The 14,613-nt window shown below is 34.3% G+C and overlaps 1 long non-coding RNA gene across 4 annotated transcripts in view; it reads left to right on the plus strand.

The window, feature by feature from the left end:
• The first annotated feature begins 264 nt into the window (after positions 1-264).
• The window catches only part of LOC115493833 (uncharacterized), a 113,955-nt gene continuing 99,606 nt past the window's right edge, over positions 265-14,613 (plus strand). For 2 of the 4 annotated variants that reach the window (XR_003958798.4, XR_012054070.1), the window contains exon 1: positions 265-1,994. This is a non-coding gene — a long non-coding RNA (uncharacterized lncRNA). The remainder of the gene's footprint in view (positions 1,995-14,613) is intronic. The other 2 variants (XR_012054071.1, XR_004367059.3) reach the window with 2 other exon arrangements.

Consider the following 14,613-nt stretch of genomic DNA (forward strand, 5'->3'; position numbering starts at 1 on the left):
TCATGCACATATGTTGCACCACCTGCTCTTTGTGTAAAAAAGAAGCTGCATAAGAACTGACATTTCTGGGAAATTATCTTTTTTGATTTCTTCATAAATAATCCTCATAAGTGGAACATGCTGTGCCAAATCAAATATTTGCACTTCTCCTCTTCATATCTCTTTTTTTGGGGGGGTTTTTTTTTTTGGGTTTTTTTTTGTTTGTTTTGTTTTTTTGGTTTTTTTTTTTTTTTTTTTGTGTGTGTGTGTATCACTAGAAAGCTGAGTATGAATTTGGTTTCTTAAAAGTTAAATTTGCCTTTTGTTGAGGACTGGAATACACCAAGAGACTCTGCAGCCACCACCCTTGTCCCTTTCTGTGCTGTGGGAATTCCTGTGCCATTTCTTCCCTTAATCTTACTGATTCTTCCCTTTCTGATGTGATTTACAGGCTTTGACTTGGACCTCTTTTGTCCCTGTGGATTCACATGGGCACCACGGGGGTGTTACCCAAGTTTGCCTCCTCTGATGACTCCTACCAGACTGCACCCTTGCTGGTGAGGACACCAGTTCCCCCTGCCTCGCTCTCACCATTGGCTTTAGCTTACATTTTGCTTCATGAAACTGCCCAGCCTTCCTGCGCACTCGTTTATGCTTGTTGTCATTTTGTTTTGTTTTATTTATTTACAATTATTATTATTCAGTAGAGAACTGCTCAGCTGAAGCTAAAAGATCAATTTATGGAGATTGAGTTCTTCTTATTCCCAATTCAGCAACTTAGCAAAAAGCTTATTAGATGCTTAGTGAATAAAGTATTGCTCAGTGGGATGTTGATCTGCATTAAGTCTCTTATTAAAATCAGCTTTAGGGAAGAATGGAAAAACTTGCTATTTTTCAACAGAAAACCAAAACTCAGAAACATTTGCACCGCAAAAATCTTGAAAGATTGGTAGCAATGTAAAAATATACGAAGTAGGTGAAAACTCCACACCAACATTGGATGATTTTGGAATAAATATAAATGGTTTTTACTCTTAAATTATAAGTGCTTCATTGAAGATAAGGTAACTGAAGTTTACTGTACAATGGGCATGAGCTGCACCAAATCTAATGTTTTACCCCAAATATTCTGTAAGAAAGAATAATCATGATAAATCAAAACATTGGTTATTAAAAAGCACTTGCCCTCCTATCACTGGTGATAATGATATGTGGGGGTTTCTCCAAGCATCAGTATAGAACAGTGCAATGACAAGCACAACTTTTTTTTTTTTTTTCCAGAGAGATTCCTATAAATAAACATATTTACAATGATTGTGATTGTAGGACTCAGCTTCAGGATAAAACAGAGGATTTCAGCTCTTGCTTTATTTTATGCCAGCAGTTTGAAAAAGAAGCAGCTCAAAAACATTCTGACATACTGCTACTGAATGAGTATTCTGCCCATCTATGCTGTCGAGCTATCTAAAATTAAAATAAATAAATAAATAAATAAACAAAAAAACCCCTTTTGATTTAAAAAGCAAGGAGTTCTTTAAGGGTTAGATGTTTGTGTATTGAACAGGTCTTAAATACTTTCGGAGCAACAGGATGTTCACATGACCTGTTTTTCATGAGGATGCACAAAACAAGCTAAATAAATGAACCTTGTGGGGCATTAACAACACGATGCTACTGCTCAGGGAATTCAGGTTAGCTAACATATGTTTCAAATCCAAAGAATATTCCATACAGCCACTACAGAACTTAAATCACAGCAGTATTCCTGACCACAAGTAATTTGCCCAGCTCCTTGGCAAATGTGTCATAATGGCTGTGGCTGATGTTTCACACTTCGCGCTGTACATCAATAAAATGCATATTCAGGGTTAGGCACTGGGTGGTGCTGAAGAGCTAGTTAGTAGGAAAATGTATTCGTGCGGCTCTTCAACTGACTAATATTCGCCTTTTCTGCCAGCCAATGGAACAGGATTCGTTCTTCAAAATAATTCTTCTGGATCCCTAGACCTAATCAGGTACCATGATTTGGTTTTCCTATTTGTAAAAGCGTACTGAGATGAAGTCTTAAGTTATATTTCTTTCTCTTATGTTTGAAGTTACAAATATAACTGAAGATACAAATATCCTGTAAGTAAAACATCCTTTTCATATTATCACTGAAGAGTTTCTACAACCTGACATTGTCAAATTTTGCAAAGTATTGTGTTTAATCTTAATGTGTCTTTGACACAGACTATAGAAGGATGATGCTGTTTCCTTTTTTTTCTTAGTTGATTTTACATAACACAAGTGCAATTAAACATTAGAGGAAATTAATGTGTTATTTCACCATCACATCATAGTATTTTAACCACGGTAAATATACAGATTTCAAACACAGAGGCCAAGTAACAATAAGAAAAGAATTAACCTATTCAATATGTATAATTTAAAATGACTCTGCTTAGTTTGATTTCACTAAATAAATGACAATATTCTGCTTTTAAAGAAGACAGCATTCAATAGCAGCATTTGTAGATATTTACTCACTATCTGAACAGCTATTTATGCATATATAACAGAAATAAAATCATACTTATCTATTTCTATTAGGTTTCCAGGTTAAGAGCATTTTCTGTGTTTTCCTCAGGGTTAAATTATCTTCAGGATCTTCTCTTAATTTTATTTCTAAGTATGGGTGGTCTTTAGTGTACTGATATCAAAATTTTGGAGTTTAACTTCTGGTATCTGTTCAAAGCAAGATTTCTCAAAATATATGAATATTTTTATGACTTAGAAATCCATAACAAAAAAATATTACTACAAAATTTGTCTCTCCATAAACATCAAGAAGCCAATTTTCAGCTGCAACAAGCTTCTTTAGCAGTCATCTATGTTCTGCTATATCAAGTGCCCTCTACTCCCCAAATGTGTAGAATGTATTGAAAGGACTAAAATCTGTCTGATTCTTTAAAATATCTCACAACTTTAAGAAGCCTTTGTTTGTTAAAGGGAGAACTGGAGTGAATATTATCTGATCTAATCATTTACCCCTAATTTAAATCTGCCATAATGAAGACAACAATAAAACTAATGACTCCCACACTTGCTTTGCATCGCAAATGCTAGTGCTGAAATAGTCACCCTCACCAGGAGAATTGAAACTTGGCCCAAGGAAAAGATTTTTAACACAAATCTGACATAGAACTGTGGGAAGCTGCAGCAGTAGCTCTCTATCCATGCATCCATATTAAGGAAAGCCTATGGATTGTACTAGTTATTAGAGGACTGCCACAGACACTAATAAAAAAAAAAGATGCAAGTCAAGTTAAAAAAAAAAAACAGAAGAGTCAGAAGGAATACAATGAAAGCAAAAGTGGCAAACACTGAAATAAGTAAATAAAGAAATAAACATATTTGTCTTTCCAAACCACAAAATATATATGACAAACCAAAAAAAAATAAGACTTCCAAAAATATTTTTATCCAACTATGCACACTTATTGCATTTGATGTATTTAAAGTTGCTTAATTCTCTCCACCACCTAATACTATGCCTTTTAATATGCAAACTATAAACTACAGTACTTTGAGGTAATTAGCTAATCAATCAAAATAATTCTCATTTATACCCATACTCCTGTGGTCTAGGGAGGTCATTTTAATATTCTGCAAATACTTTCAAGCAAACCCTAGGGAAAAATCAGGTAAAAAGCACTGTAAGCAGCTATTTTCCTGTAGCCATGTGCAGTGTTTATACTCTGCTGGTAAATACTGTAGGTTGATTTTATTGAGCCTTTTGAATATAGGGAGCATAAATGTGGCATGTACCACCATATGGTTTCTACACACGGACAGGCTGCAATTAATGCTGCAATCTATAATTTGTCCCTTACTTCTGTGATTATCTATGTCAAAGCTAACTCATTTGCAGAATTTATCTGTGTATATATGTGTATGTGACTGTAAGCATAGCCACTTCGATGTCTAACTACTGGTTGTGCAGATTAAAGCCTATATGTAAGATATGATCAGGAGCAGAATGCAGAAGAAATATGTCAATAAAGTTGCAAAAATGCTGTGCTATAGTACTGTTATTTTTATTTCTTGGCTCTTAATGTTGACAACTACTGGAAAAACTGATAATGTTCCAGTTGAACAATCATGATTAAATTGCACACTACTGTCATATATATATAGAACATATATATAAAACCCTATAATATATATTCCACTCTATTATCATATATATATTTAGCATGTTTAAGACAATAGCCTAAATTCCTTAATTAAATCTTATGCTCTGACTCCAGTCATTGCATCTGCTGAAAAACTTCTGAAGTTATAACTATATTTTTTAACAAAAATTGCATGAAACTTGCAACTGGAAAAATAAGGAACCTGTAGTATTTGTGATCTATGACTGGATAATTTGCAAAATAATTCTACAGCATCAGAACTGATTGTTTTGTCAAGTCATACTGAGATAAATATGCACACCCACTGAATAGTTTTCTCTCTCTCTTACACCTAATTTAGAGCATGATTGAACAACTACTGTAAGCAAGAAAGCATTTTTCTCCCCTTTTCCCAGTAAAGGACACCCTGATCTTCAGTACAACAAAAATTAAGATAACTTAATTACAAATTTCTCTTTCATTACACTCTAAGTACAAAACCTTATTTTTTTTTTTTTAATCTCATTGGATAATAATTTTGCATATAGTCTTCATACAAAAATACCAGAAAAATCAGTTTGGCCAACAGAGAAATACCAGATATTAAAATGGTAGGCAACGAGACTTAGATCTTTGAATGAAAATTGTTTCAAAATAGCCTTTAATACTCACCAGTTATACTCAAATAAATATAAACAGAACTAGACAAGAGAAGTTTCATGTGATAAATTAGATTCTATTGTTTAAATTTAAATGCTTTTTTATGCTGTTGATCAACATGTATGTTGTATTTATATGTCATTAAACTTTCACATGGTACTGGTGAAATAAGTAGTTTGATTTTAGCAGAGCAGTCGGTATCTGAAATCTTCTATATAATATCTTTTTTGAAAAAAATATACAGAACAGCAAATGCAGCATGGTATAATTGCATATATATGGGCTAAACTGTGATGAAAATTAAAATGTGTGTGAAGTGCTTTCTTCTCGGGAATATGTGAAGATAGGTAAAAGTAGGTTTAATAAATTCCATTTTTGGACTATATATTATTTAATAATGTGGCATGAACAGAGTTTCTAACAAAGATACAGGAATAAAATGTAAGACCTTGAGGAATGTTCTGTTTAACTTTGTTGTTTCAAATATTTTATGCCAAATGCAAACTTAGATTTTTTTTCCGTTAAGACATGAAAACATCGAATCCTTTCAATGTTAATAGTAAAGAAATGTGCAACAAAACTGTGTTGGAAGTGTACTTGCAAAGTACGAAGGTTGCTAGTAACTGAAAAAAATACAAAAATGGTTTGTACTAGAATCCACCTTCAGCATAACTCTTTTGGAGCTAATGAAGTTGTGTTGCATGGACCATTTTGTGTTTCCATAAGGCTGTTCTAAAATGATACACCTGCTTCAAATATGAAAACCAGTGTCAATAAGGAAAGAAATGGAGACATATTCACCACTGTCATTTCTCCCCTGCCATCTGTGGAGAATTATGCTCATGTTTTTGTAAGATTACTAAAAAAGTTTTTAGAAGTAGATTGTAGAACAGTAGATTGTGGGTTAACTGAGCAGTAGTCAGGACAAATCCAAGCACAAGAATAATTGGGTATTCTCCTTTATGATCCAGCACTTCCCCTATCATTTGACTTTGCTTAATTTAAAGACAAAAATTTCACTGGCAGTATGGTGCATTTGGACAGTTTTGTTCAAAGTCTTCATGCAGCAAAGAATTAAACCCCCTTAATAAACCTGCACATCCCATTCAGTTGCAATGTTCCATTCATCCACTGAGTAAACATTCATAGGCTGGTGATTACCTTTTCCAAAACACCTAAAATTAATGCTAAAGGACAGTTTTAAAGGTAATTTAAGGGTGCAGTACTGGATAGTGCTTGAATCATACAAGAGAGGTTCACACTGTCTGTTTAATTGTCACTACAAATTTAACCAAATATACTTTTGGTCAATAAATTGCAATTGGTTTTAATTCCTATTGGTTTGTTTCCTATGTATTGTATTTTTTAATTTCACAATCTAGATATCACTGATTGAATAAAGTAATAAAATCATATATCCATAAAAACCTAGGTCTCTATCAGTGTCTTAGGTAACAAAAATATAAACCCATGCTCTCTTGCAGCAACAATTTGGTTTGATGACTAAGTAAATAATGTTTAAATCTAAAAAGAAATATCAGGGTTGATAGATTCTAACAATTGTTTGGGAAGAGTAATGTGCAAATGATTAACATTGTCAATAGTTTTGAGAATCCTGTGTTATAATTTCCCTAGCAATGTTGGACTAATATGTAAACAGAGAAAAATAAAGATCTAGACTCCCAACCTTCCATATCAACTAAAATTATCATTTTTTTTTAAATCAAAAAGCTGATGAAACCTGATGCAATAACTGAAGCATAATCCAGTTGGTCTGCAGGGCACCTGGAGCATGGCCTCCTGGGGACACATGCCAGCAACCCTCATAGCAACAAAACACTTGCACCAAGGCCTTCAGTTCTGGGCATGGTCAAAAACACACCTCAGGATTGCACACTTTCCTTTCTAAATATATCTCTTCACTGAGGAGTTAGTCTTTTGGAGAAATTCCACTGATACTCCTTCTGCAGGAGCAAAAAAAGCAAAAGCAAGAACAAAGAAATCTTCACTTGCCATTTACGGGAGCCAAGGCTTCACAGTAGTCCAGGCTTAGAGATTGTTGTTTCCTATGACAGCAGAAAATACCCAGGAAAGAAGAAAACCCTTGTACAAAGTATCAAGTTGATTTATTGCAAATCAACAGAGAAAGCAGGAAATAACTCAGTTTCAGCTGTTTCAGGGAATCAATTTGCCTCTGTCTAATAACTGAAGATCACATATTATTTTTTTAATTCACTGATATGTACAATAAATGTGGTAACCATATTTGCTCCCAGGAGTATCCAGGGAAGCAAGGAAGTTATGACTGCACAGAGCATACAGTCTCTCACTTACCTCTTTCTTGATTTGTCCTGGTCCAGAAAAATATTAAACACACAGTCTGTTATTTATTTTTGTGTTCATTGAAAATCTCAAAAGGGTGAGAAAATTAGAAGAAATTTTAAAAGGGTATTCCCCTGTTTGTTATAACGGTTCTCTAAGGGATTGCAGATTATTGGGGTATTGGAAACTCTGTGAGTCTTCATATGTAAACTTCACCAAATTACTAATCAGCCAATTGAAAATGAAATATTCTACTTTAACAAATAACCATAAATCTAAGTTTCCCTTTGCAAGAACCATACTTCTGTTTTATTCAGAAGCAGGTATTATTTAAATGTACATGTACAAGAGCAGGGAATGCATGACAAGTTTTGCCATATCCTTTTACTGTATCAGCTCCTGGAAGTAGCTCATTTCAGTCTGTGATGATTTCCTTTTGCCAAGAGACAAAGTCCTTATCTAAAAAGTCCCTTGCACTTGCTGATTTTATTTTGGATAACTGTAACAGTGCCACAAGCTTCAGAGATGTGTCTGACACCTACTGCCACCTTTGTATTATATATCTCTCTTATAAATCTCTCAGGCATTGTTACACACCAAAGCTGAATGTGGCCATGGTGTGACTTTTTGCTTCTGTTACCAATTTATCTGCCATCTCTCTCTCTTTTTTTTTTTTTTTTTTTTCATGTCTTCAGGTCCTTTAGTCTCCTATGAGCATGAAGCATCTATCTTTTTCAGACAGGTTTATTTACAAATGGGTCACCATCGATCAGAACTCAGCACTTCCTCTCTTTTCAGGTCTTTTTCAAAACTAACTCGTTTCTCTTGGAATTATTATAAATACTGAGAATTTTAGAGCTCTGGAATTTTTTATTCAGTTTCTCTTTTATAAATTTCCTTTTTTGGTGAAGTTTTGTTCTGGGGGATTCTTTGGTGGATTTTTCACTTGGATATGAAAAAAATAGTCTAAATAAAATCCAGGCAGAAATCTTGTTCACTGAAACTCTTCCCCATCTTTTAAATACATATTTTGAAGCATCTACACTAAATAGGGTTGCTTCATTATTCTTCTACAGGAGGACACAAAATTACAATGGCACATTAACTCTGTATAAGACGTCAATATTCACACACCTTGCACTGCATGTTGCACAGTAGGGAAGGACATAGTGTACCAATTAAGAAGGTACAGAAACTAAAAATAAAAGCAATAACTTTTTTTTTTTTCTTTATAATTGCTAGTATCAGGCTACACTGTGAGAGATGTCCTACTGCTCAAGAAGAATATGTTTCATCCAAAGGAAAATCAAAGATAGCTCGTTCAAATTTGTAAGTCACAGAGGAAAAAACAAAGAGGAAAGAGAAGAATGTTAGAAGTTATGTACGTATGTGTATGTAAAAGAGGAAAAGATGACCAAGTTGTTAAATCATGATTTTTTTTCATAAATTAAGGAACACATAAAGTCTAGAAATGTTGGCACATATTCCACTTCTCTACATTTTACAATGCACAACCTAAGGTAATTAACAAATGATCAGGTTCAATAACCTAAGACAATACAATCTTTCATGTGAGAAGACTTGAGAGACTGCAAAGTTGCATATGATCTTCAGTTTTAAAACCATAGGCTTTTCATATTTAAAAGAAATGTAATAAAATGCATATATTTTCATATTGAAAATGTACAAGGAAGAAGGTAGAGGAATAATGAGAATTTTTCCTTACTCTTTTATAGAAAACCCCCCCTTTTTATTGTAAGCTTCAAGTATACAGACAGAGGGAGCCCATGCTTTAACCACAGAACCTTTTCAAAACATCAATTTGTAGATTTTATATTACATAATAAAAAAAAAAACAAAAAACACATTGACAAAATATATGGCTTTTCTAATCAGTCAGCATCTACAAAAATGTAGTTCATGTAAGAAACATGATTTATGAATCTTGCATAATTCTAAATATAATGCATACTCAAAACTATTCTAATGGTTTTATGTCTGCCTGGATAGTAACAGACACGACATCTCCTGTTATAGCCTGACCTCCAAATTACTGATTTCTTACCCTGACTTCTTTGGTCTCATTCTGGCTATCTGGTAGCATTTCAAGCATTATTAAAAATAATGTTTTTTACGATTTGGAAAGACTTAATTATGTAGCATTTTATCTGCTTCTACTTTGAGTTATCATTCTGAACTAAATCCTTCATGCCTATTTTTTTTTCTGGTGGTTTGTAAATTTAAAGCTGCACTAATTCAGGCTTTTCTTGAGCTGTTATTTAAATCGCAGGCTAAGAAGAGACAGCCTTTTGATGCTTAGCTTTTTCTCTCTAATCTCTATTTTTTTCTCTCTAATCTACATGTAGAAAACATGTTTATTACTTATTCATTTATTTATTCTTGCACATAAAAACTTACAGGAAGTGTATATTTAGAGCTCCGTTCTTCCAGTGTACATATCCTCTCCCACTACAGAGGATCTTGTGACCTTCTGCCTGTCAAGAGGCACATTTGCTTTTTTTTTTTTCCTTTCTTTTATTTTTTTTCTGATGTGGAACCATTCAAGCTTAAGTCACAGTAAACAGTAATCTCTTTGCATTCTTGAAAGGTCCAATGTAATTTCATTACCACTGTCCTGCATTTGTTTCCCAAACCAGTTATCTGCAAGAGGAAAATGATACCAGATTGATACCAGACTGTAAGCAAGACAATATTTTAATTTCATTTTTAACATGAAAAAATGAAGATTTAAAAAATATTATTACTTAATTTGCATCACATGCAAACAGAGATGTTAGTCTTGTTTGTATGTGAGTATTCAGAGACTATTTTGAAGTGTCTTGACAAAATTAATTGTAAACTTAATTGATAGCTGGCTGAGTAAACACCAGTTTTAACATTATTAGGGCAGCATATTGTTTGCTCAAATGCATTTATATTAAAAAAATAGATTTTTCTGACTTTATGAATGAACCATTTGTTTAGCAAAAATTACCAATGACAGTTATGAAATTATTTATGCCCATAAGTAGTGACATTCTCAAACTCTGAAGGCTATATTTTATAGGTTATTTGGTGATGTTATATTATATAGATTATTTGGTGATGCTAAACCTTAGCTTCTACACTTAGTTTATGAATAAAAGACTAAGACATTTTTGGGAGGAAACCATGAATCCATACAACATTTGATATTTTGATTTTTGTTTCGTTCTAAAAGAGATAATATGGCAGAAACCACAATGCGAATATTTTTATAAGGTCAAAATATTTGTGTATCAATACAATATTTAAATAAACTATGAAAATAATATATCAATACAAATAATTTTAATTAAAATTAAGAAATTAAAAGAAAAAATATTTTTCTTTTAAAATCCATTATTTTAATAGAAAAAAATATGGCCACTTTTCTTTAAAATCTTAAGTCACTGAATGCTTCTTTTACTATCAAAACATATTCATAAAAATTCAGCTACATTGTTGTTCACCTAAACCAAAATCACACTGCTTTTATAGAGTCATTTCAACATGATACTCTCTCATTTAAGAAACAAAATATTTCCAAGGGTTGGAGAGTGAATTTCATTCCAATATGGAATGATCTTTTTGTCTGGCATAAAACTCACTATACCATTTTTATTGGTATAATATTTCTGGGGGAGAAATTCAATAACAGGGGAACCAAGTTACTGAGCTATGAAAGCTGTCTGTCTGGAGACATGCTATTAAACAACACTTGAGCTTTCTGTTTACTTTGGTGGTATTTATAGTTATGGCTAAGCATTCACAGCCTGCACTTGCTAAATATTTCTAATATGCAGCTGCTGTAATAGAGAGCACAAATCATCATAGCTTCAGTGGTATTGTTTCCAAGAAATAAAAAGCAAAGGCAACAAAAGACTTTTGTTGCTTTTCACTTTGCTTCTGCATCTTATTCTTCAGTGCCCTGTTGCTTTATAAATAATGCATTGATATTACTTTTCATCAAGGTGTATGCATTCCCCATTATTATAGCACCTGAACATCCCATACATGAAGACTTTTATGCTGATAGATCCCTTTGACATGGAAAGCAAACACAATGCTGCCATAGAGCTGAGGGCATCTAGTTTGCAGTGGGGAATATACTCAGGGTTTTTTTTTTTCTAAAAGCAATGCTACAGCTTATCTCAAAGCTCTCCTGCTCAAGTTCCTGTATTGCAAGTTCACAATTTAATTCAAGGACTGGTTAAAATGTCCTTCAGGCCATGCAAGAATCTGTATGTCCATGTAGGCAAAAGGGCAGGGCCAGGAAGGCAGGTGACAAAAGTCTTAAAGAAGAGGACATTACCATTCTGGTCATTCACAAAGACATGGATATAACCCAGCAGATCTGTTGATGGTGAGGGACCACCAGGAAGGGGTCAGTGGAAGACCAGGGAAATAATTTCAAACCTCCCTAATGCAGGCTGTCAGTTTTACTTAAGTTTACTTTACAATACTGTCAGTTTTACTATTTGACACTACTGTATTATTATCAAGATAAAATAATAGAAATATTTTCACATGAAAAACAACCAAATTCCAAAGCTCAAAGCAGTACTGCTATGCAAAAAAATTTTCCAAATCAATCCATCCCACCTCTAAAATTACAAAATTAAAACCATAGGCTACAAAATAACTCATGTGGCTGAACCCCAGTTGGCAAATAAGTACCATGCATCCCTTTGCACACTGTCTTCCACTTCACCTCACCCCCCTTCTTAGGGAGGAGAATTAGAAAGAAAAGGCAGAACTTCTGTGTTGAGATAAAAATCTAATAACATAAGCACATAAAAATATTATTATTTATAATAATAAACTAATTTAATAACGTTAATAATAATAATGATAATGTTATTGATAAGGAGAGGGAGAGAATGTAAGGGAACACAAGAGAAGTGAGAAAAGCACAACAGAATTGCTTATGATCCATTGACTGATGCACAGCCTGTCTCTGAGCAGGAATTGGCCCTGCCTGGGTACCTCTCCTAGTTTATATACTGGGCTTTATGTCCTTTGGGAAGGAATATCCCCACGGCCAGTTTGGTTCAGCTGCCCTAGCTGTGCTTCCTCCCAGTTTCTTGTGCACCTGCTCACTGGCAGAGGAAGCACAAAACACTGAAAAGTCCTGGATTTAGAGCAAGCACTCCTTAGCAACAACCAAAGCAATATTCTAATACTGAATCAAAAACACAGCACAGTACCAGCTACAATTAAATCTATTCCAGCTGAAACCAGGACAATTATCTAAATCACTTAAGATAGTCACTGACAAATAGTCACTTATGTGACCCCTGACATTTAAGCAATTATTTGCCTGAAATGCAACTTACCGTTTGCAAGAAAACTCCTAGAGAAGAATTTCCTGGTTGAAAAGCTATTTTAGAACATAACTGGAACAAAGAAAGATAAAAAAAGGGGCACCTCAAAACGGATTAAATGCCAGTAGAAGAAAATGTTACTTGTATCATGTTTCAAAGTTGCTAATCATCAAAAGCATAAACAAAAAAAAAACACAAAAAAAACCAAACAAAAAAACCCCCAAAAAATAACAACAACAAAAAAAAAAAAAAAAAAAAGGATAAAAGGATTCCATCTATATTGTTCAGTGCAGAGAGGGCCTTATTTTACAGCATTGAGGCTGCTCCTAATTAATATTTATTTTAGTCCCAAGATGCTCTTCCTTTGAGAAAAGAGAATGAAATCTTGAAATCAGAGAACAATGTTGAACAAACACTGGTAAAAAATGATCAAAAACAACAATATCGGAAAAAAATTGGGAAATTTGGAAATGGGGTGACCACAACCAAATGGACTGAGAAGAAAAAAAATTATAAAATGAAGAATTTCCTTTCAGGAAAGGGAATGAAACCTTGAAATCTGAGAACAAATTCAAATAAAGCCTCTGGAAAGGAGATAAGATCAAAACCAAGGATACTGAAATTTGGAAATTGAGTGACTGCAACCAAATGGACTGAGAGAAGATGAGGTGCAGTGAAAAGGACTAAAGCTTGCCAAAATTACTCTAATTCAAATCCTGAAATTGGGGACGAAATGTAAATAAAGACAGAGGGGAAGACTTGGAAGAAATAAAATGCTGAAAAAAGAAACGGGATCATTCTGAAGCCAAGTGAAAACCATAAAAGTGCATGGGATGACAAGAAGTGCAGGCTAGATGCCAAAATCTAAACATGTACATTTGATGTACTGAAACTTTGGGAAACATCCTAAAGTAGCCTCCATCAATTTGCAAGCCAGAGTGATACCTCCTAAGGACAGGATTTAGCTCCTCCTGCACAGCCAGCTCAACTGAAGGACAAAAAACTTTAGAAGTGTATAGGAAGAGTTACACATCTGCTCTCAAGATTTACTGAACTTGAACCTTCAGGATTGTTTTCTAAATGTTATAACATTACAGTAGAATATTGTGGCTTCCCACAATTATTTTTTCATTTATATTTTTAAGCTGAAAGATGTGAATGTCCCATATATATTGGAAGAATTTTTTCACTATTATTAAATTGCTGATTATCTTTTCTCTCTGAAACCCTTATAAAATGCTCTAAAATAAAATTTGCCTTCTATATACAATTGATAATATTATGATCAAAATAATATGGTTTATCTAATAAACATCTGGATGTGAGTGACAGTGAAAATGGACCTTGATCATAATTTGAAACATGACGGCTCTTTTCAAATTCTAGGCTACAGAACAGCTGTCTCAAAGAGTTTCAAATAAATTTGTCTTTTCCAATAAACCGAAGGGTTAGAGGAGGGCAGGTAAGACGTCTTGTCAAAGTACAATACACTCAGTTACCTTGTGTTGAATTTTACAACCTTGGAATTCCATATAAACACCAGGCTATATCTGCTCATATGGGAGCATATTCCTCTTTTACCACTTAACTGTTCCAGGTAAGATCTTAGTTGTACACATTGTGAGGCAGGTGTGGCAGAGTAATAAATTAGGGACCTAAATCCATTTCTGTACCTGGCTGGGGCTTACATGCTTCTGATGGGCATATCTGGCAACCAGGTGGAAGATCCTGATGGCTGAGTGTTTAGTTTGTGGCTGTAAGGAGGGTGGCAAGCATTAACATCTGCAACTACAATACATGGTCACTCATATTTCCTTTTTTCTCCTGAGGTGTTGATCATGGGGTGTGCGGGGATACTGTGCTCCAGAACGGCTTTGATGAATGGAGACGAGAGATCTCTGAAGGCTGCTCTTAGAATATCAGGTTTATTATAGATGGTGAAAGGTCTTGCTTGGAGCTGCCAGACACAGCACGTGGTAAGGCCTGAGGGGATGGGGGAGGGGAGAGACAAGGGGTAGAGGGAGACAAGAAGATGCTCCAGGAGAAGGTGGAAGTTCTAAGAGGGTGGGGGTCCAAAGAGAGTGGGGGTTCCAAGAGAGGGGAAGTTCCAAGAGGATGGGGGTTCCAAGAGAGTGTCTGGCTCCTCAGGG

Source organism: Taeniopygia guttata, chromosome 2 (assembly GCF_048771995.1).
Source record: "Taeniopygia guttata chromosome 2, bTaeGut7.mat, whole genome shotgun sequence".
NCBI lineage: Eukaryota > Metazoa > Chordata > Aves > Passeriformes > Estrildidae > Taeniopygia > Taeniopygia guttata.